The sequence below is a fragment of the Caretta caretta genome, chromosome 1 (assembly GCF_965140235.1).
Source record: "Caretta caretta isolate rCarCar2 chromosome 1, rCarCar1.hap1, whole genome shotgun sequence".
Taxonomy (NCBI): domain Eukaryota; kingdom Metazoa; phylum Chordata; order Testudines; family Cheloniidae; genus Caretta; species Caretta caretta.
In genome coordinates, this window is record NC_134206.1 from 283,830,517 (window position 1) to 283,854,322 (window position 23,806).

Genomic DNA, 23,806 nt, shown 5'->3' on the forward strand with positions numbered 1-23,806 from the left:
AACTGAATTGGGCTGTCTCAAGTCCCAGGGCAGTGCCCTAGCCACTGGGCCAATTATTATTGTCCCATTCTTCAGGTATTAGCTCCGCATCTAGCTCTAGAAGGTTCCTCCACCTTCCTGTCTCCAATCTGACCTCTCAACTGAGACAAGGTGGACAACTCAAACCAATTAATTCTTGTTTCCCCTCTTCATTCTCTGAGGGTTAGATTGTGACTAGAGCTACAGCCCTGAGCAAGGAGTGGCTTAGGCTGTCCCAGGAAGCATTGTGCCTTGGAGACACACTGGAGTCACATTCTTTTCCTTCTTGCTCCCTTGGCTATCTGCTGGAGTAAGATTCTAAACATTTGTAAGGGGATGTAAGGGGATGAATTAGCATCTTCTTATAGATTCATAGTTTGTAAAGTCAGAATGGACCACTCTGATTATCTATGGTAACACCCATTGTTTCATGTTCTCTGTGTATATAAATCTCCCCACTGTATTTTCCATTGCATGCATCCAATGAAGTGAGCTGTGGCTCACGAAAGCTTACGCTCAAATAAATGTGTTAGTCTCTAAGGTGCCGCAAGTCCTCCCTTTCTTTTTGCGGATAAAGACTAACACAGCTGCTACTCTGAAATCTGATTATCTAGTGTGACCTCCTGTATAACACAGGCCGCAGAACTTCCTCCAAATAATTCCTGTCTGAACTACAGCATGTATTTTAGAAAAACACCTTCTCTTGATTTTAAAATTGCCAGTGATGGAGAATTCACTAGAACTCCAGGTACATTGTTCCAATTATTAAATTACCCTCACTGTTAAAAAACTACATCTTATCTCCAGTCTGAATTTGTCTAGCTTCAACTTCCAGCCACTGGATCATGTTGTGTCTTTGTCTGCTAGACTGAGGAGCCCATTATATATATATTTGATCCACATATAGGTGCTTATAGACTGTGATCAAGTCACCCCTTAACCTCCTCTTTGCTAAACTCAATGGATTGAGCTCCTTGAGTCTCTCACTATAAAGCACATTTCTAATCCTTAAATCATTCTCACGGCTTTTCTCTGAATCCTCTCCAATTTATCACCATTCTTCTTAAATTGTGTACAGGGGTGTAGGTGACAGCACCTTACTTTCTGAGTTGTCCTATTGCTTTTAACGTGACAGCTTGCAAAATAAGGTACTTAAAGTGAGTAAGCACAGTAGAATCAGGCCCTACTAAGAAGTATTTTACTATTTATCACATATTGTAAAACCAATTAACACAAAAACCCCTTCAGCACAAGTTACTGTAAGGATCATCAGGACTTGAACTCAGAGCGATCTGGCAACCAATAGCACCACACTGCCACCCAGAAGCAGCTGTAACCTGTTACTTCCTGTGACCCACAGTCCACAGAGGTGCAACACTACTGGACATTCCAACTCAAGAGATCTGACTGACAGTGGTCTTCGTGATCCCTGGCTGGCTCCTTGTCCCTATATAAATCCATGGTGCATACCAGGAAGTGTCCAGGCCACAATGTGGATTCCTAGCTAGCTGCTGTGACTGAATTCTTCCCTTAGCCTAGATACCATCTGATTACCTACAGCAAGAGGAGAGTACCTCCCGTCAACTGCAGGTCTACGCTGAAGCGCTACAGAGGCCCAGCTACAGCTGTGTCATTGGCATTTTAAACGTAGACATAGCTGGAGTTTCTAAAATTGCTGGAACAAAAAACTCGAATATTATAAGGGAGGACTGCTGTTACCCCATGTAATGCTGCTTTTATAAATGGTCTTGGGATTATATTGGTTATAGATTAGAACCTAGTGGTTAAAGTGAGAGGAGACAAGAATCAATCCATGTTCTCAGTTTATGCAACATGTATGGGCTGGTGGAGTGTGATGCTTCTTACAGTTAAGGCTTATCACAAGAGAAAACCAAATACCATAAAAATCTAAGTATATTCAAAGATGCCAATTCAGCCAATAATTCAGGAATAATATAACAAAGTATAATATATAAAGATCTCTATTGTGTATAGAATGCCACAAGAGTACATAGTGCTTTACTATAGGCCTGATTCTCCATTCTCTTGCACCAGTTTTATGCCAGTGGACTTACACTGCTGTAAAGAGTTTTCAGTCTAGTTCAGATATATTTGATATACCACTTTAGCGAGATAGGGGTTGCAGATGTTGTCAGTTAGCAGACCAGCATTGAGCAGCGCTGCAGAAGAAGAGGTTTAAAGAGAGATTTAAGAAGCAATAAAGTAAATACAAAGGAACTGCCCTAATAGAGTTCCAATTTATAGTTATCATTCTAGCAAGGAAATGAATAGTCCCACTGCTGTAGTAACTGAGCACCTCAGAAATATTAAGATATCCACACAATTCCTTTGCGAGGTGGGGAAGTATTATTCCCAATTTACAGGTGGGGAACTGAAGCACAGAGTGATTAAGTAACATACCTGAGGACACACACAATAATGTTTGTGGCAGAGCCAGGAGTTAAAACCCTCATCTCCTGAGTCTTGGTTTAATGCCTTAGCCACAAGACAGTGGACAACACCAGTAAATAATCAGAGTTGCACAATCGTCATTGTAAATGATTTTTTAAAAATTAGAAATGTGGCTTTCAACTTAAAATAAGGATTTGAGCACAACATTTGAATCATCAGAAAAGCTTTCCTTGCTCTCTCGAGTCTGAAATGCACGTCGACTGGCAGTGGGCTTAACAAGCAACTACTTGTCCTTTCTGATATCCCTAGGTTGGAGAATCCAATCCAATCTCTACCAAAGCAAATGCAGTCTCCCATTGATTGAAAAAGAAACTGGATCTGGCCCTCTGTTAGCTGGCTGTGTTAGTGAGAACACCCTGCCCTCTACTGGACAGAAGATCTATTCTGGCTCCCTTTTATTTGCTGTCTCCAGTTGTACCTTCTTATTTTTTCCTCCAAAGCCACAGTTTTTATTTTGATTTTTTTTAAAGTAAGTTATTTGTTATTAGTTACAGTGCTACTCCTGATTGTTTTATCATCTTGTGGGTGTAGTTTCTTGATTAATTCCTTTTATGTGCTGTATCTACTAACATTTTGTCTTAAATGTTCTGCTCTAGTCTCAAACTTCCAGGACTAATTAGCTCTTTGAGGACATTCATGGAGCATAATTCTCCACTGTGGTTGGGCATAAAACATCCAGTTAACATGACCGTAAGGTGGTTATAGACAAAAGGGCTTATGTTGCAGTATTTTCTTTATACTGATTTAGGCACAGCATGAATCAATTTAATACAATATTCCTGCAAAACCAGCTTGTCAAGCTGACTAGAACAGCATCCAAAGTCGTATATCCTGGAGCAGTTTTCCAACGTACTACAGCTCTTTATTAATGGCTTTACCCACAACATCTCTTTAGACCACTCAGAGAGCAAGAAGAAGTAGTTTCTGAATGCCTCAGTACACCAATGGAAATAACGGAGCTGCCCTAGATCCTTTGTTCAACCACAGTACAGGTGGGCTGAGCAGCTTAACTGAACAGATGTGCCTGTTTCAGCAAATATGCTTTTCCATGCATTAGATTATCTAAGAATGAAAACCAAGAAAGGAATATAGGACTAATTTCTGCACATCCTCACCAGCTGTAAAACTATACCTGCCTTTTCTTTAGGAAGCAATACAGCAAAAACCAGCAGGGACCAACGTAGGGCTGGCTTTATTTTATACTGCCTGTCATTTGCAGTGCAATGCAGTGATTCATGTAAAAGATTGGTAGGTTCTGACTGGTTTTGTATTGCCAGTTCAGAAAGTGAGCTCTCACAGCGGGAACCCAATTCTTTGGGATCCCTGGCACTTCTGTCTTTCTGCAGGACTTCAAGCTACCACGTGCCATAGACAAAGCACAAAAACCAGGCTTGATAGATTTTTCCATCCTACGGTATCTGGCATCTGTTTAAACTTTTTGAGGCTATCTGGAGAACACACTGATTATAGCATGAGTTCAGTTGAAAAAAATATTAAATCGTGCTTCCCTGTTTACCCTAGAAAGCAGGTATTATTCTACAGCTTTATTAAAGACAACAGAAGCCATCACATTTGCCTCAGTAAGCAGGTGCTTCAAACACAGGGCACGTGTGTACCCACACGTCCTGTTTCCTGTCTGACCTCCCCCAGTAATGTATGTTTGATAGCTACAGGCTTCTATCTGTTTCATTTGCACCCGTTTTAATGCGAGTCATTCTCCATTCTGTACTAAGCCCAAGAATAGAGATAAATTGAGTGTGGTTGCTAGAGTCTTACAGAGCCCCTTTATACTGTCAACACATATATAAATGCAAAATAAGCTTTTATTTTCTATGTAAACACTGCTGATATTTACTCCCAAAATAAACCTGGCTTTTCAGTATGATGCAACATCCCACTATGCTGTAAAAAGCGACAATACAGCTAGACATATGGAGAGTTCAAAGAATATCACGGTTGGAAGGGACCTCAGGAGGTCAGAGAGCTTTTCCCCCGCTCAGTTCCACAACTTAGAAATAGAGGCCAAACAGGTGGGTGCCTATACTTGCCTAAATGCAGGCACCCAATTCTGAAAACCTTAATTTATAATTCAGTAGTTTCCAAAAGTATCATTCTTAAATAATTCTTTAAATCAGAACCATAAACATGGCTGTTTGCAGTCGCTGTGGCAGCGTCGTCTCTCAAATCAAAAACATTGTTAGTCACTCCAGTGGCATGTAAATCAAGCAAACAAAACACTAAAGCCACATAGGTTGAAAACATTGGTACTCTGCTTAGTGCACATTTAGAACTGTCAAAAACTCAGATCTTTTATGTCCTGATGAACAACTGCCTATGTTACGAAGTAATAAAACAATCAGGGACAGTATAAAAATAAAGAACGAGGTAGTGTAAGTAGCACCAGTCCTATTTATTTCTTCAAATGTACAAGATACAGCTATAGGCGCTTATCCTATGGTCTGGGAACTTATCTCCTAGGTTAAAAATACAAAATAGCGCAAAAGGGCTGCCCATGAAGATAGCCAACACAATCCACAGCCTGTTCTCGCCTAAATAGCTGGTGAAAATAGAGAAAAGACAGACTTTCCAGTGTACCCAGAAGGTTAACAAATCCAGCTCTGGCAGACCAGGAAGTTCCTAACAAATTTACTATATACAACAGGTCAAGTGCATGCTGACAGTGAATGAGGAGCCTGAGAAATTTTATCACAAAGCTCTAACCTGTAGTAGCAGCTGTGGTACACCTCAGTTGCTCTCTCTTTTGTGCAGTTACAATGTCCTAGCATTTTTCATGGTCTTCCGCCTAATACCCAAGGCGCCTGAGACAGAACAATTCCCCTCCCCACTCCCCCCCCCCAAGCGTGATCCTGCTGCTGTAGATTATAATTGCCTCATGAACAGCCAGAAAAACAATACAGGGCCCGTGTGGTGCCATAGGTTAGAATGATAATTAATTATTTTGATTTGAAGCCCTGTAAATGAAAAATATCAATCTATAAAACGGTTCCTTAGCTGCGTTGTAAGTACACTTAATAGAAGCATCATACACTCAAGCAGTGTCAGTATTGTTAAAGAATTAAGAGGGATATATACACAGTTAGGAGATACTACTTACTCAAGGGGAATGTTGGTTTTGATTATGGTTGACCAGACTCTGGCATATTCTGAATATACTGATTTTGAGCTTACAATACTGGAGCTATCTTTCTATTAGCTCATCTAAACACAGCGTACCAAATTAAAACCTTCAAAAGCTGGTATTGCCCCAAGATGGTACAGTAACTTGAAATATTTTAAACGTACCCATTTCCAGCCATCTAGCCAAATTAGGAATTTCTTTTGGGATGTGTGAAAGAGGTGTACAAAGGGGAGATGTGGAAGAATCAGTAAAGCTGAATATCTGCTAAGGCTTTTTTATTAGACACAAAGTGCATGAGGTAATATCTTTTATTGCGCCAACTTTCGCTGGTGAGAGAGACAGGCTTGTGAGCTTATACGGAGTTCTTCTTCACATCCGGGAAGCCAACTCACAGTATTACTGCTAAATACAAGGTGAAACAGGCTGTTTAGTACAAGTAGTTAACACATTGCAAGGGACCATTCAAGGTAAAATGGCCCAATAACAATGTCCCGGTCATAGGGAGGAAAGGAAGAGGGAGAGGTTGCTAGTGGGTTATAGATTGTTGTAATAAGACATAAATCCAGTGTCTCTATTCAGTCCATGATTTTTAGTGTCTAGCAAAGTTATGAATTTAGGCTCCGAGGCTCGTCTTTTGAAAGCATTGTGCAGGTTTCCTTTGAGGATGAGGACAGACAGGTCAGACAGAGCAACTGGTTTGTGAAAAGTGCTCACCAATAGGTTACAGGGTGTTTTTGTCTCTATCATTTTCCTGTGGGAGTTCATGAGAGAGAAGCGATTGTCTGTTTCACCACATTGTTGCTATTAGGGCATTTAGCACCTTGGAGGAGGTATACCAGATACTGACAGGCATGTGTAAAACCCATGGATCTTGAACAGTGTGTTGTGGGGGTGCTGATCATTGTAGCAGCAGAGATATGTCTGCAGGTTTTGCATCTGTTGTTCTGGCGCCACTTTGAGTTGTTGTGTTCTGGTCTATGGGGAGCTTGCTCCTGATGGTAAACTTGGAGAGATTGGGGGATTGTTTAAAAGCCAGAAGACAGGGGTTCAGGAAAGATTTATTTCAGGATGTGGTCCCCCTTGAGGATGGGTTGTATTTGCTTGATGATACACCAGTATGGGTTCCACTATGGGGTGGTAGGTAACAACTAGGGGTGTGCAGTCAGAGGGAGGTTTATTTCTGTATTGAAGTAGGTTCTCTCGGGATATTTGGGCGGCTCATTTCATGATGCAATCTACTTCTCTGGTAACGTCGTTGTTTGGTGAAATCAGTTTTGAATGTCTTAAGGTACATATATCCCAGACTTTCTCCCCAGAGTATATTCTCTGGTATTTGAATGCCTGGCATATTTCTTGGTGTGTTTGGGGTGGTTACTAGCTCTATGAAGGTGGGTGTGGTGATCCATGGGTCTCTCGTATATAGTTGGCTGTAGGGTTCCATTGTTGAAGTTGTAGACCAGGACACATCAACTCAAAGCAGCACCAGACCCTGCCAGAAAAAACAAACAGATACAAAACCTTCAGGCATATCTCCACGGCTACAATGATCAACACCCCCCCACAGGCACCGGCTTTCTCTGGGCCCCAGAGATGCTGAACACCCTGCTCTGCCCCAGGCTCCATCCCCACCCAACACTTTCCCACAAACTCCTACCCCACCTCAACTCCACCCCTTTGGTGCGGCTACCCCCCAGCTCTACCCCTTCCGCCCATGCCCTCCCCACAGCTGGAGCCTCAAGACCTCCTGCTCCCCCCCCCCCCCCCACACACACACACAGAGCCAGAGCCACAATCCCACCACAGGCCAGGAGCACCCCCTCCCCGCCACCCACAGGAGCCCTGGCCTGGCCACAGCCTGGAGCACACACCCCCGTTGGCTGGAGGAGCCCCAGCCTGGCTGCAGCCCCACACTCTCTGGCTGGCTGAAGCCCCAGCCCCCTGCCTGCCCCAAGAAGCCCCAGGCTGGCCGAAGCCACGCCATGCCTCCCCTCCCTGGACCCAACCCACCTGGGGGAAATCTTCTGTTACCTAGAAGATGCTTTTGATATGCCCCATGCAGGTTCCGCGTGACTGAGATGTATGTGCTTCCTCAGGAGCCCCACATCCTGCATGGGGCATAATAAAAACAAAAACTTCACTGCCAAACCCCGCAACCAGGGGTCCGGCCTCCCCAGCCTATTATTCCCACCGCCCCTGCCCAATAGCAACTATGTGGGTGAAACCAGACAATCATTACACCCTCCCAAATGAACTGATACCTGAAAATGATAAAAGACAAACACACCCTATCACCTGTGGTTGAGCACTTTTCACAAAGCCATCAGTCCTCATCCTCAAAGGAAATCCACATAACACTTTCAAAAGATGAGCCTGAGAGCTTAACTTTGCTAGACTCTAAAAATAATGGACTGAACAGAGACACTAGATTTATGGCTTATTACAACAATCTGTAACCCACAAAAATAACCACCCCAACTGCTTCTCTTCTCCCATCCTACCCCTTCCCTCCCTATGACTGCAATGGTTTTAACTGGCCACTTCACCTTGAATGGTCCCTTGAAATGCATTAACTACTTATGCTAAACAATCTTTTTCACCTTTAGAAGAGCTCTGTGTGACTCACAAGCTTGTCTCCCTCACCAACAGAGGTTGGTCCAGTAAAAGATATCCCTCATCCACATGGTCTCTCTCTGATACGCTGGGACCCACATAGCTACAACACCACCGCATACAGCCAGGCTTTCTTATGTTAGCCACCCAAGCCTGGGTAATTCAAATTGTAAATGAAGAGCCATCACTAAGCTTGAATACACACGTGCATTGATTTAATCAAATTATGTTTTTATATGGACTTAAAGTAGTGTTCTTATGTAGACACAGTTAAATCATTTTACACTTAACTTATCTTGATTACCAGCTGAAAGTAAATCAATATAAACCAATTTAAGTGTGCCCACACAAGGGGTTTGTACTGGTTTAATTAAATCAAATTTAAATCATTTAATTAAACCGGTGCAACTTTTGTGTATAGACACGACTTGAGATATTGAACTGCTTAAGGCTTGCTCAGTATGGCAAGAATACATGCAAAGTGTTTCTCAAAGTGTGAAGCAGAAGTACCAGCTGCCAAGCTTCTCAGAATAAATAGAAAGGGTAAATCCCAATCCCACTAGTTAATGGCAAAACTTCCATTAACTTCAATGAGGCCAGAATTTCACTTAAAAATGGAAAGAGACAAGAAGCGGAGAGGAGAAGAAATACAGCCCACATGTAGAGGAGGTGGAAGGAACAATGATAGAAACTAGAAGCAAAGGAGCTAGCGAGGGGAAAAAATGAGAGTGCACTAATGTGTTTTTCTGTGTCTTTGTCCTGCAACTCACATAGTAATTAAATTAGTACTCCTTTACCCTACCAAATGATGATGGGTATTATAGGGCACAGCTGGTAATGAGAGCTGGCCAGAACTGTTCTGATGGAATGCTTTTCCATGCAAAACTGCTAATTTATTGAAAGCAAAACACTTCATGGAAACATGTCAATAGTTGACAAATCTTTAACAGAACACAGGCATGGTTTGAAACTCAGCTGCCAGGCTTGTTTCCTGCTAGCTAACCTGCCTAGCTCCTCAGTAGCCTGCCTGAAGGGTTATCTTGGAGTTAGGACCCCAGTACTTAGCAGGGCTGCCTCAGAACAGCAGATCCTATATCAGACTGACCTGGAGCCAAGCTTTCAGACCCTTGGACTCGCCTGCTTCCTGAGCTACCAGGCTCCCACAGCCTGGGGACATGGCTGCCACAAGAGTTGAGAAGTTCAGGGAGCCAGCTGTCCTGAGAATCTGTCAACCCTGCAATCTCCAATGTGGTGACAGTTAGCATGGTGCGGCTACCATGGAGTCAGGGACCCTGGAAGCCCAGGCAGCAGCTGACTGACATTGACATGTCAGTTTCACACCTGCTGCACCAGGCAGTCCTGAAACTGACCACTGCTATAAGGTGGTGCACACCTGCTGCACCAGGCAGTCCTGAAACTGACCACTGCTATAAGGTGGTGCTATAAGCTGTGATATTATAGGATTCTTGTCAATTTCAGTCAGCAGTTGCAAGGGAGCATATCTGATTTCAGAAACACAATCTGTTGGCATTTCCAAAACAAAATATTGTGGGATTTCAGTTCCATGACAATTTGAGTTTTTTGCTTTTTGTCCCCATTTGTTTGCTGGAAACTCAAAAATCATAAATTGATAAATAAATCGTAAATCATAAAAAATCATAAAAACAGAAATTCTGTTTCCCAGCCAGCTCCAGTGGTGATACCTATAGCTAAGGTTGCCCAACACATCTCATTGCAAGATCCCATTTTCAGTTGCTTATAACTTTGTCAAATTGTAACTGTTTGAGATGAAACTTTCCATGCTGGGTGTCTGCCTCCTGCTAAATTTTTCTGAGAGTTTCACCTAAAATAGTTCAGCCATTTCCAAGACCCAGATTAGGGGGGAAAAAAAGATATTTGTTTTGTCCGTAAACCTGCATAGCCATTCCTCCTGGTCTCTCTCTGAGGGAGGCCACACCTCTTCACTGTCAAGCCCTTAGCACTGCAATCAATTAGTGGGGAATTAGCAGTCTTTAGAGCTCAGTCTGCTTGATCTGGGCAATAGCAAGTCTATGAACCCCAGCCCTCAGGCAGGGCAGGCCATGAACAGTTAGGGGTCTGGCCTGCAGTCAGGGCAGAGTAACACAGTCTATAAACCCAGGCCCTTAGTCAGGGTGGGGCAGCAAGCAGGTAGGGGCTCTGGCCTGCAACCAGGACAGAGTAACACAATCTCAGGGCTCAGGGGTGAGCACCAAAACACAGGCCTCCTAGCCTAATGCAGGGAGGTTACCACCCCAGGGGGGACACATAAGGCTCACCCAACTCCAGCAAGTCCCAGCCCAGGAGGGGCGTAGCAGTGGCAGAATGGTCCACCATTGGGTCAGCTGGGATCTGCCCACAGCACACTAACCTAGTATCAGGCCAAGGCCCAACCAGACTGTCATTTAGTTTCCCTAGGCTACTTCCTACCTCCCCTGAGTTTGGTACCTCTGTGCTGTTGGTGTCCTCTGTCTCCCTGGGATTGGTGGTCAGCAGTAGCCCAGCCGCTCATCAGCACCTCAGTTGGCTGGTGGCTCTGGGAGCTCTGGCCAGTCCTCAGGCTGCAGACCCAGGAGTTCCTTCTCAACATCCCACTCCAGCAGCAAAGAAGAAGGGTCTGTCTCCCTCAGCAGCTCCAGCCCAATGAGCTGCAGGGACTGCCTTTTGTACTTCCGCTTTCTGTCCCACCCCCCAGCTTTCAGTGGGCATGGCTTCCCTGGCCAGCGAGTGAGTTGTGGTCCTTTAGTGGTCTCTGAAGGAGGCCAGGCCTCCTCGCTACATCGCCCATGTAAAAGATAAACATTTGTGAATCTTTTTTTATTGAGAAGCTTTAGCACCAGCATGCTTTGGAGCAAGGACTTGATATTTGGCAGAGATGTCATTGTGGTGTCACAGACCTGCCTTTTCCTGTCCCAATTAAAATCTACCAAAATTTGTCCAAGTTATAAGCCTTCAAAATATCTCAGTTAACACATTCTTAGTACAAACTTGTTAAATTCTCTGAAGATTCCCTCTACACTGGGCATGCTCAATCCCAAAGCTGCAAGGCTAAGCAGGACTTTCCCTGCCTCTGTTGCTCCCAATTGCTGTAGGCCACTGTGGGACCCAAACACCAGAACTGCGAGCAATGAGATTGTCTCTCCTGTATTCTCAGTGCTCCTCTTGCTGACACCCAGGCAGTGAGGTGGAGGAATCTTGATTTGAGTGCAGATAGGACAACAGTTGAACTGGTTAGTGATGGGGAACAGTGGAAAGTCTATACTGGAACAAGGAGCCTGATGGGAGACAGAGAGAGAATGAAAGAGGTGCCAGGTTGGAGAGGCGACTGGGCAAGGGATCTGAGACAAAGAGCCTGGAAGGAGAGATTGAGATGAGGAGCCTGGGGAGGGAGACTGGGGCCTGGTCTATACTACAGAATTTCACTCTCGCTGATGGAACTGCCCCGCTATGCTTACTTAATTCCACCTCCATGAGAGCCATAGAGTCAACGTTGACGTACTTAGGTTGACGCAGTGTCAGTGTAGACACTGCGCTGCTTACATTGACTGCTACTGCCTTTCAGAAGCCATCGCACAATGCCCCACACTGACAGTACAGTCAGTACAAGTGCTCCCGGTGAGGACGTGCACCGTTGACACAAGGAGCATATGTGGACCTGCAAAAGCAGTTTAATTACTGCAGCAGCTGTATACTGACATAAGTTAGGTCGACATAATTTTATAGGGTAGACATGCCCTAGGATTGGGAGCAACGGATGGAAAGAAGACTTAGATTGGATGAGGAGCTGTAGGGTTGAGGGAGAAGATTGGGACTGACTGGGCAAGGAGATTGGGACAAGTAGCTGGGGGTGGAAGCAGTGGGGAAGAGGAGATTGGGCAAGGAGACTAGTACAAGGAGGTTGGGGGACTGGGATTGGCTAGGTGGGGAGATTGGAACAAGTTGCCTGGGAGGGGAAGACTGGGACCCAGGAGGAAAGACTGCGATTGGATGAGGCAACCTGCCTGAACTGATCAGCTGTTAAGCCAGGGACTAAGCAGGTAAGGAAATGGGTGGAAAGAAGACTGAGACTGCCTGGGAAAGGGTACTGGGACAAGAAGCCTGGGGTGGGGCAGTGAAGAAACAGGACAGAGACAGACTGAAGGGGACTGTTAGGGGGCGTAAGGGACTGCGGAAGATTTTGTTACGGCCTAGCTAGGGAACTTCCGCTTTCTCGAAGCCGCCCGGTCACTTTAGGACATGGGGAACCAACACTAACTGGTTTCGGCCGGTTCTCTCTGCCCTGTGCAGGGAGCGGAAAGCCCCCGTTGGGAAGTACCTTCTTATATATTCATGAGCTGATTTTGTGTACTGCTTATTAGGGCTCGCTGTTTACCCCTTCGTCGGACTCCGTCCCAGGCAAAGCTCCGGTGTGCTGGGTTCTCTGCCTCCGTGACAGCAACGCTTGCAGTCCCCGTTGCGGGTGTGTCACTAACCTTCAATAAAGCCAATAACTCACTGCCTAGCTGCGTGTGGGCCTTGTTTTCCAATACAACCTCTGCCGGCCTGCGGTGCTTAGAACACCTTGGCCCAGAACAGGAGGCTTATTCCTTCACCCACTTACTTCCCTAGTCCTTCTCGCATGAACAGAGAGCAACAACACCCGAAGTTCAAAGGTGCAAACAATTCGATGTTTATTGGGGTGAACTTCCAGCAAGCATGATTCCAGTTTCCTTCCTTAGCGTCCCCCTTCCCAGCTCTGACACCACAGAGCCTTACCTGTGGCCCTGTTCCCATTCCTGCCCTTAGCAGGACATGATTCCAATTTCCCCACCCCCATTCCCTGTTCCCATTTCCCCAACACACACCCGCTCACGTCCTGATTGTGTGCAGACTATATAGTAAAACGTGAGTTCTGCTTAGCTATACCTTAACCAATCATTTTCCTGAAATCTAACTAACCAGTCCTAACATATTGTAACATGTGTCCAATTATATCCCACCACCTTAATTAGTTTACACCCAGCAAAATTAATTATACAGCAGACAGGAACAATCACAGAACCAGACAGAGATTATACAGACAAACAATAGCAAAGTGGGAACTATAATGACAAAACAATACAGAAGTGAGGATTTCACATCCCAGCTATTGGTAAGTGAGTTCTTGCCAGACAGGATGCTATCAGACTAAGTTTCCTTTTACATTTTCTAGGCACTTCCCTTTCTCTGGAGGCAATAGGCACTATCAGGATAGGATTGTATTCCTAACAGCCCAATAGTACCTTATTTCAATGTGACTAGTTTGGAATGTGAGGAGGCGACCAGTCGCTTCCCAGCTTATGACTGCCTCCCAAAGGCCTTAGCCTAAGAACAGGGCCTCAGACTGTCACAGTAACAGAAGGACCTTACACTGGCAGACAGTGATTTTGATTCTTTCTTTTATACGTCTAACTAGCCAAGTGATAAGAATACACCTAAGTTCTTAGAGTATACGCCTTTACAGACAGGCCAAATATCTATATCCTAACAGGGACATGGACAGAACAGGTCAAGATTGGGAGCAAGAGGGTCTAGAACCACTACAATATATTTCCCCTGCAGAATCTGAAATGGAACCCAAGATTCCTGATGTCACCATTCCTCTGATGTCAGCAAAGAGCTGTGAAATCCAATGGCAAAGTGTCTCGGGCCCCCCTTTAGCGTTGGGCCATGCAGAGGATGACAACCTACTGCTGCTATCAGCTACGGTTAGCTAAGTGGCAGAGGTCTGTACTGTGGATCTAAAGATTCCAATCTTGCTGATGATCCCTGTGAGTGTCAACATGATTCCGTATGATAGAACTGCTGTTTTTTTAGTTGGTTTTTTAAAACCTAGGAAATTACACATGCCAAAAGCTATACTAAAAGAATAATAAAGTACGAAGTCAATTACTCAAAAATTAGGAAATCCCCAAATTAAGATAGCCTTTACAACTTATTTTACAACCCCGCCTCACTTTGTCAAAAAGAAAAGGAGTACTTGTGGCACCTTAGAGACTAACCAATTTATTTGAGCATAAGCTTTCGTGAGCTACAGCTCACTTCATCGGATGCATACTGTGGAAAGTGTAGAAGATCTTTTATACACACAAAGCATGAAAAAATACCTCCCCCCACCCCACTCTCCTGCTGGCAATAGCTTATCTAAAGTGATCACTCTCCTTACAATGTGTATGATAATCAAGGTGGGCCATTTCCAGCACAAATTTATACACATTGTAAGGAGAGTGGTCACTTTAGATAAGCTATTACCAGCAGGAGAGTGGGTTTGTGTGTGTGTGGGGGGGGGGAGGGTGAGAAAACCTAGATTTGTGCTGGAAATGGCCCAACTTGATTATCATACACATTGTAAGGAGAGTGATCACTTTCGATAAGCTATTGCCAGCAGGAGAGTGGGGTGGGGGGAGGTATTTTTTCATGCTTTGTGTATATAAAAGATCTTCTACACTTTCCACAGTATGCATCCGATGAAGTGAGCTGTAGCTCACGAAAGCTTATGCTCAAATAAATTGGTTAGTCTCTAAGGTGCCACAAGTACTCCTTTTCTTTTTGCGAATACAGACTAACACGGCTGTTACTCTGAAACCTGTCACTTTGTCAAGAATCAGAGCCTACAGCAGAGCCAGTTTGGAAGCTGGGGCTGAAGCAGAGCCAGCCTCTATGCAACCTAACAAATACCGCTGATCAGTAGTAGGCTGCTTGATTGGCTGCACTGCTTGATTGGTTGGAAAGGTCAGCAGATCAGCTCTTAAGCCCAGCAGCAGTAACAGTTGCTCAAAGCATTTGCCAATGGCTGTGATGGCTCCTGTCCCTGCTTGTTCCCAGTCCTGTCTCTGCCTCACCTAACTCCAGGTAACCCAGTCCTGATCCTCGACTCTGATTCCTGATTTTGGACTTTGGTTCAGCCCCTTGGTTCTGGTATCTGTCCTCTGACTCTCCCACTCCTGGTTACTGACCTCTGTTCTGACCACTACACATGAACACCAATGTCTAGGTCACTGACACTCTTGTGCATGTGCTTTATGCTACAGTCTTTAATTACGTAATCACATACTATTTTTTTCCCCACAGAATCCCAGATTCATTCAGTGCACAGGTTGGCCCTGTTCTGGGGATGACTCATGGCTGTGTAAATGGTTATAGCAAACTAGTTACTACATAGTATGTGCCTGTGGAGGTCACAATAGGCATATTTTAACAAGTAATAAATGTAATGGTACATATTATTGGTTCTGAGTTATGCTGAGATCACCAAAGTAAATAAGAACTTGCAATGGATTTTATTTGGTTGAATAAAGGGATGAGTTAGATAAAGAAAATAATTCTGAACAACACAGAACTCTAGAGTAGCTCACTACTGTCTATTTGGATTTCATTCTGTGTTGTGCTCACAGATATCTGTGTCAATGCCCAAAGTATTTCACTAACAGCATGAAAATATCTTGCTATTGCAAGGACCAGAATCAATAACTGTGAATCCTTTGTATCTGACAATATGTTATTTATGGTAAGCAGGTAAGTACAGAGCTGTTTCCAAAGGACTCCAGGCAAAACAGTGTGATAGAGAGATCTGTCAGGAAATTTGCTTGTCACACCCAGCTGGCTGCAAAACAAGCCAAGTAGGGGAAGAAGGATGTTCTGCTTGATCCCCCAAACTTTCAGATGGCTCTTCTTCCTCTTCAACAAGAATGTAAAAGAAAGCAGGCAGCATAGGAGAGGCATTTCTTTCTGTGACGAAACCATCAGCAAAATTCTGAAGCAGGTGTATTAACTTGATGGTCAAGTACACTTTGCCACACTAGTGAACAGGAATAGTAAACAGGAGAGATTTGCAAGGGAGTTCTCCAGGTGAAGGAGGAGAGACTACGTGACCCTTGGAGTGTTTGTCTGTCTGTTGTGTGCTTGCTTGATTAAATATTATAATGAGTTCTGTTGTGGGGGCAGTGTGCTGAGCCAAGAGACCTTCTAGGCTAGACTGAGAGCTTACTGAGGAGGCTCTAGCCTGCCAGAGTTTGATCCCTAATCCCCTTTAAGATATGTCTACACAGCAAAGAAAAACCCCAGTCGACTTGGGCTCACGGGACTCAGGCAGGAGGCCTGTTTAACTGCTATGTAGATTTCTGGGCTTGGGCTGGAGCCCAGGCTTTAGGACCCTCTAAGGTGGGAGGGTCTCGGAGCTTGGGCCAGCGTGGGTATCTAGTTGCTGTGTAGACATAATCTTAGGACCCCTTAACAAGGTGGTGGAGCTACCTCAGGGAGAACAGGGTTTTAAGAAGCCAGCTCCTTAAGTGACTAGAGGAGCTATGAAATGAGAATTTTGTGAGGGACTTTGGAGAGGGAGCATGAGAAGCAGATACACCACAAATATACTCTAAATTAGGCCAACAACCCTCTATCCCCCTCAAAAAAACTCACAGAGAAGTTGAGCAGCAGAGTGGGGGGCTATTTAGTTTATTGCACTGAATGCAGTATGTATGATTATCTTCCTTGTGAATAGGGGGCATATGTGTACATGTGGTGTAAGCAGCTCATGGCCCTCAGAGACATAGTACAGGTGCTTGAGGCCAGAGTGACTGAACTAGAGGAGCCAAGAGAGACAGAGAGGTACATAGAGGAGACTTTCAGGGACACAGTAGAATCCAGTCTAACAGCCTCTGTCCTGTTAAGAACGATGAAAGTCTCGGGGAAGGAGAACATCAAGCTGGAGAGGAAGGAAACAATCCCACAGTTAGGACCATCTTTCCAGATGATATCATGCTTTCCTCTCACACTGAGCATACTCCTCCTGCAGAGGGAACCCCAGTTACTAGGAAGAATCAAGTAGGAATAATGGGGGATTTGAAATACAGATAATTGGGTTTGTGATGACCAGAAGAACCACATGGTAAATTGTCTGCTGGTCTGGAGGTTGTAGATCTCATGAGACATCTCGACAGACTTTTGTGCAGTGGTGGGAAGGAGCTGGTGGTCATGATACATGTAGGTATGAGTGACAAAGGGAAAGGTAGGAGAGAGATGCAGGAGGCCAAATTTAGGCTACTAGGTGAGAGATTGAAGTCCAGGACTTCCATGCTAGCATTCTCTGAAACACTTCCCATGCACAGGGCCAGAAAGCCTGACAGAATGATAGAGTCTCTGTGTGTGGATGAGACAATGGAGTAGAGAAGCGTGTTTTAGATATATTAGGAATTGGGAAAAGAGAAGCCTAGATGGGAAGAATGGGCTCCACCTAAACCAAACTGGAAGTAGACTACTGGCACATAAAATTAAGAAAGTTGTAGAAGTTTTTTTTAAACTAAGGGCTGGGGGAAAGCCAACAGGTGTAGAGGGACACATGGATTGGGTGAAGACATCACTTAGGTATGAGTTTAGGAAAGCAATTTGTAAAGTACAGGCAGGAGCTAGTGAGGAACAGTCAGATGTAAAAGAGTCCCATTTAAATAGAACACAAGAAGGCAAGTAACTGAATACTGACAAAATGTGCATGTGCTAAAATCTAAATACTAATATGAGTGAACTAGAGTGCCTAGAATTAAATGAGGATATTGATATAATAGGCATCCCAAAAACTTGTGGAATGAAGATAATCAATGGGATGTGGTAATACTGGGGTACAAAATATATTAAAATGACAGAATAAGTCGCACTGGTGGGGGAGTGGCACTATATGTGAAAGAAAGCATAGAGTCAAATAAAGTAAAAAACTTAACTGAATCAAACAATGCCATGGATTCTGTATGGATAGAAATTCCATGCTTGAACAATAAGAGCCTAGCAGTAAGACTATACTGTCAACCAGTAGCGGATTATCACACAGGTGAACAGGGCCTATACCCAGGGGCCCTGGCCAATTTGGGGGCCCCTGCAGGAGCACCGGAACTCTGTCCCCCCCCGCTCCTCCTCTCCCCCCCGCCTCTCAGCCCTGGTCCTCCTCTTCTCCCTGAGGTCCCACCCCCTGGAGAAGACATAAGACAGAGCCTGTGGTATGGAGAGAGTATTTCCCTCTGCCATTCCCCAGGCCCGCCGACAGAAATTCCAGGCCCAGGGCCAGGGCCAAGGCCGGGGCCGTGGCCAGGGCAGAAGTGACAAATCAGTCACTTCTGGGACTGCCCACGCCAGCCCAGGGGGCCCCCCAAAGTGCAGGGCCCAGAGCGGTCTCGCACGCCTAGGTGCCCTGCGGCCCACCCAAGCAATTTAAAAGGGGGGGCTAACCCAGGCCCTGCTGCATCCCCTGAGCATTCCTACATGCCCCTTTAGGGTGGAGTGCCCCACAGTTTGTGGACCACTGCCCTAGGCTGCTGTAAGAGCAACCCGGGGAGCCAGGGCAGTTGTGGGGAGCCCCAGGCCTCCACCTGCCCTGGGCAGAGGGCCGGGATGCCTGAGGACAGTCCCCAGCCCGTGTCCCTGCCCTCCAGGGTGCACCACCCAGGCCAGGTGGAGAGTCCAGGGCTCCGCACAGCAGCCCAAGCTCCCTGGACAGCTCTTACCATGGCCTGGCTTCTAGCCAGGTCAGGGACTGGGGACTTAGGGGAAGGGGAGGAGTAGGGGGTGGGGCCCAAATGTTCTGTGTGCCCAGGGCCCCAATAAATCTTAATACGCTTCTGCTATCAACCACCTGACCAGGATGGTGAGAAGAACTGTGAAATGCTCAGGGAGATGAGAGTCTACCAAAATAGAAAACGCAATAATAATGGGGGAGTTCAACTATCCTCATATAGACTGGGTATATGTCACCTCAGGAAGGGATGCAGAGATAAAAATTTCTAGACACATTAAATGTCTGCTTCTTAGAGTACCTAGTCCTGGAACCCACAAGGGGAAAGGAAATTCTTTATTTTGTCCTAATTGGAGCACAGGATCTGGTCCAAGAGGTGAATATAGCTGAACTGCTTGGTATTAGTGACCGTAATGTAATTAAGTTTAAACATAGCTGTAGTGGGAAAAATGCCAAAGAAACTCACCATAGTACCATTTAAACTTTTAAAAGGGGAAATACACAAAAGTGAGGAAGCTAATTAAATGTAAAATAAAATGAACAGTTACTAGAGTGAAATGCCTGCAAGCTGCATATAAATTTTTTAAAAACACCGTAATAGAGGCTCAAATTAAATGTATTTGGGGAAAAAAAACCAGTAAGAAGACCAAAACCATGGCACCCAGACTAAACAACAGAATAGAAGAGGGAGCAGGAGGCAAAAAGAAATCCTATGAAAATTGGAAGTGAAATCCTACTGAGGAAAATAGAAAGGAACATAAATTCTGGCAAGTCAAGTGTAAAAGTATAATTAGGCAGGCCAAAAAAGAATTTGAAGAGCAACAAGCAAAATAAAAAAAAATATTTTGCTGTTCATTTTTGTGTAAGTACATCAGAAGCAAGAAGCCTGCCAAACAATCAGTGGGGCTCCTGGACAATTGTGGCGTTCAAGGAGCAAATCAAGGAAGACAAAGGCCGTTGTGGAGAAACTAAATGAATTTTTTGCATCAGCCTTCACTGCAGAGGATGTGATGGAGAGTCCTACACCTGTGCCATTCTTTTTAGGTGATAAATCTGAGGAACTGTCCCAGATGGAGGTGTCAATAGAGGAGAGAAGATTTTGGAATAAACTGATAAATTATACAATAGTAAGTCACCAGGACCAGATAGTATTCACCCAAGAGTTCTGAAGGAACTCAGATATGAAATTGCAGAGCTATTACCTGTGGTATGTAACCTACCACATAAATCAGATGACTGTAGGATAGCTAATGTAATGCCCATTTTTTTGGGGGGGGAAGTCTCCAGAGGTAACCTCAGCAATATCAGGCCAGCAAGCCTAACTTCAGTACTAGGCAAACTGGTTGAAATTACAGTAAAGAACACAGCTGAACATGATATGTTGGGGAGGAATCAACATGGCTTTTTGTAAAGGGAAACCATGCCTCACCAATCTATTAAAATTGTTTATGGTGGGTCCACAAACATGTGGACAAGAATGATCCAGGGGATATAGTGCACTTGGACTTTCAGAAAGCCTTTGACCAAAGGATTCTAGACAAAGTACGCAGCCATGGAATAAGAGAGAAAGTCCTCTCATGGATCAGAAACTGGTTAAAAGACAGGAAACAATGGGTAGGAATAAATCATAGAATATCAGGGTTGGAAGGGATCTCAGGGGGTCATCTAGTCCAACCCCCTGCTTAAAAACAGGACCAAGCCCCAATTTTTGCCCCAGATCCCTAAATGGCCCCCTCAGGGACTGAACTCACAACCCTAGGTTTAGCAGCCCAATGCTCAAACCACTGAGCTATCCCTCCCCAAATGATCTATTTTCACAGTGGAGAGAGGTAAACAGTGGGGTCTCCCAAGGATCTGTACTGGGGCTGGTGCTTTTCAACAGTCATATATTATCTGTTCATTCCCTCTGAAGCATGTGGCATTGCCCTTGTTAGAGACAGGCTAACAGGCTAAATGGGCTACTGGTCTGACCCAGTATGGCCATTCTTATGTTCTTTCACTCACGGGAGAAAGCAGTTGAGATTTGGGATGGGCTTCCCTGCTCTTTCCTAGTGAGTTTCGATGCACAGGATGCTGAGGAAAATGGCAGACAGATGGAGCTGATGATTTATGTGTAGTCAGAAAAAGTAAGTGAGAGCCTTCAAAGGAGCCATTTGCAAGCTCTGTGCACTGCTTTTACAACCCATTCATTATTCCTGGACTTGACACCTTCATTATTCCTGGACTTGACGCACCCAGAGTGTTTTGTGATACACAGACAACATGCTATGAGGAAGTTGTAGCAAGAGTTGTTCGGACGAAGCCTTCTTTCATCCCTGAGAATAGGGGCTTAGCTGAGCCTTCTACATCAGGCAGGCGGCTCCTGGAGAAAATCTCCAGCTGCATACTTCACGGGATACATTTGTCACAGTTCCGACAACTCTACCTGTATTCCCCCTCTGTGGTTCAGCAGGGGCACCCGCTCCTAGACTTCTGGCTCCCAGGCTGTTGCCTCTCTTGGGCAGAGACATGAGTCTCTCTCCCTCATGACCAGTGTATTTCCAGATGTGATGGTCTTTGCTTGTGGGGAATGTTGCCCAGTAGTCTCAGGATTAGGCCCGTCAACCTTCAGAAAGGGGGGGTTGGTAGGGAAGTCCAGGTGCCCCCGTTGCACCAGGCTCTGGCCCAGAGAGCTGTGGGGGCAACCAAAGGGTCTGACATGAGTGCTTAATTTGTGCCAGGGCTTGCCAGGGCTGAACCCCGGCACCTGGAGGTTCATAGCCCCGGCACTTCTGGGCTTGCTGCTTTAGTTATGAAAATAAAAATATTGCTTGAGCTCCAGCACCTCTTTCATTTCCAATTAAATACGGACACCCAGAAGCGCCTTAAAACTGCCCTCCCTGGGCCACTTCCTACCACCCTGCTATTGTCCAAAGTTTGCAATGTGTAACAGGAGAGCGTGAAGGGCGTTCGCTCACTGCTTGGCACCTCTTTGCAGCCAGGCATAGCATGGTAGCTCTCTGCCTCCTCTCGTGCCTTGGCTCTCTGTCCAGGTCAGTTCCCTTCAGGGATAGCCCGCAAACAAAACATGGGAAATCAACACAAATAAACTGGTTAGTAGGGAAGAGGAGGAAACGCCTCCCTTTCCGGGTATAACAGAAGCAGGTCCTCTCTTCCCTCAGGTAGGGGCCTTCAGACAGTTGTTGATGGGAGAGATCCTGCCTTCCCTCAGTAGCTGCAAGGCAAAGATCCACACTCTGCTATGTGCTGTATGTGTTGGTAGTCCATTGCTGATGACGATGATATTGTTGCAGTTCTCATCTATGGCCACACATGTGACTCCAAAGTCCGAAACCTGATGCAGAGTTGGCTGCACTGAGGGCAGGGGAAGTCTGTATCTATGATGTTTGATGATGCAGCTCTATTAGCCTTTCACATGCAGGCCTGGAGATGAATTTGTTGATCCTGCTCAAAAGAGTTACATGCTGATCTTGTCAGAGACCACCAGTGAGTCCTATTCTGAGCCATTTGCTCAACTTCTTTGGGATTGATACCAGTCCACTGGAGACTGCTCTTCAAATGATCTTTAAATGCTTACCTGGATGACCCTTCTTTCTTTTGCCCTGACTCAGCTCCCCCTATAAGATCTGTTTTGGAAGACAGTGGTCTTCCATTCTGATGACATGTCCGGTTCACCTAAGTTGTGGTCTCAGTAACATTTCCTCAGTCCTGGTTTGTTCTTTCAAGGGTCTGAATACTGATCACTCTATCCTGCCAGGAAATGCTCATTAATGAGCAGAGGAAGCACACATGAAATTGCTCAAACTGTTTAATGTGATGTCTATAAAGAGTCCACGTCTCAGATCCATACAGGAGAGCTGTTAGAACCACTGCACTATGGATCTTAGTTTGGGGGAGACACAAAGGTTATGTTGGTTAAGGACTTTTGTTTGAAGTTTGCCAAGGGCCTGGCTGGCTTTACTAATTCTGGAGGAAATTTCCTTATCAAGGGAACCGTCACTTCAGATGGTACTGACCAGATACTTGAACTGATCCACATTTTTCAATGGTGTGCCTTGGACGAAGATGGCTGGCACTGGGGCACTGGAATCAGGTGCTGGTTGGAACAAGACCTCTGTCTTCCCAAGACTGATGGTGAGGCCAAAGAGCTGGGATGCTTCAGAAAATCTCTCAATGATGATCTGAAGGTCATCTTGTCTGTGGGCAATCAAGGCGCAGTCATCTGCAAAAAGTGCCTTGACGAGACTTTTCTGCAGCACCTTGGTCTTAGCACTGAATCTTCGAAGATCAAAGATGAAGCCATCGAGGTGGCAGCGGATGTATATCCCCTGATTCAAGTCCCTTGTAGTATGGCTGAGGACACAAGCAAAGAACAAGCTGAACAGCACTGGAGCAAGTACACAGCCTTGTTTCACTCCATTTGAGATTTTGAATGCATCAGAAAAGGCACCACTGGTGAGCACTTGCCCTGTCATGTGTTCATGGAACTGACAGGTGATTTGAATGAACCTTCCTGGGCATCCCAGTTTATGCAGAATAGCCCATAGACCCTCTCTGACCGTATCAAAAGCTTTGGTCAAATAGATGAAAACTGCATACAGGTCCATTGTTCTGCTCTAAACATTTTTCCTGGACCTTACAAAAAAGATCAAGTCCATAATATTATGACCTGGTCTGAAACCACACTGCACTTCTGACAGATTCCCCTCAGATATGTTTGCAATGAGTCTGTTCAACAGAATGCGAGCTAGTATTTTCCCTGCTGTACAGAGGAAAACAATGCCTCTGTAGTTTCTGCAGTCAGCTTTTCTGCCTTTGTTTTTGAACAATGATACAATAATAGCATCTTTGAAGTCTTGTGGCATTTCTTCTTCCTCCCAAATGCTACTCAAGATGTCATGAAACACCTTGATGGTGTTGGGGCCTGCTACTTCATATAATTCTGCTGGAATACCATCCTTTCCAGAGGCTTTGCCAGAGTTCATTTGTTTGATGGCTTTCATAAACTTCCTCAACTGATAGACGGAGGTCAAGAT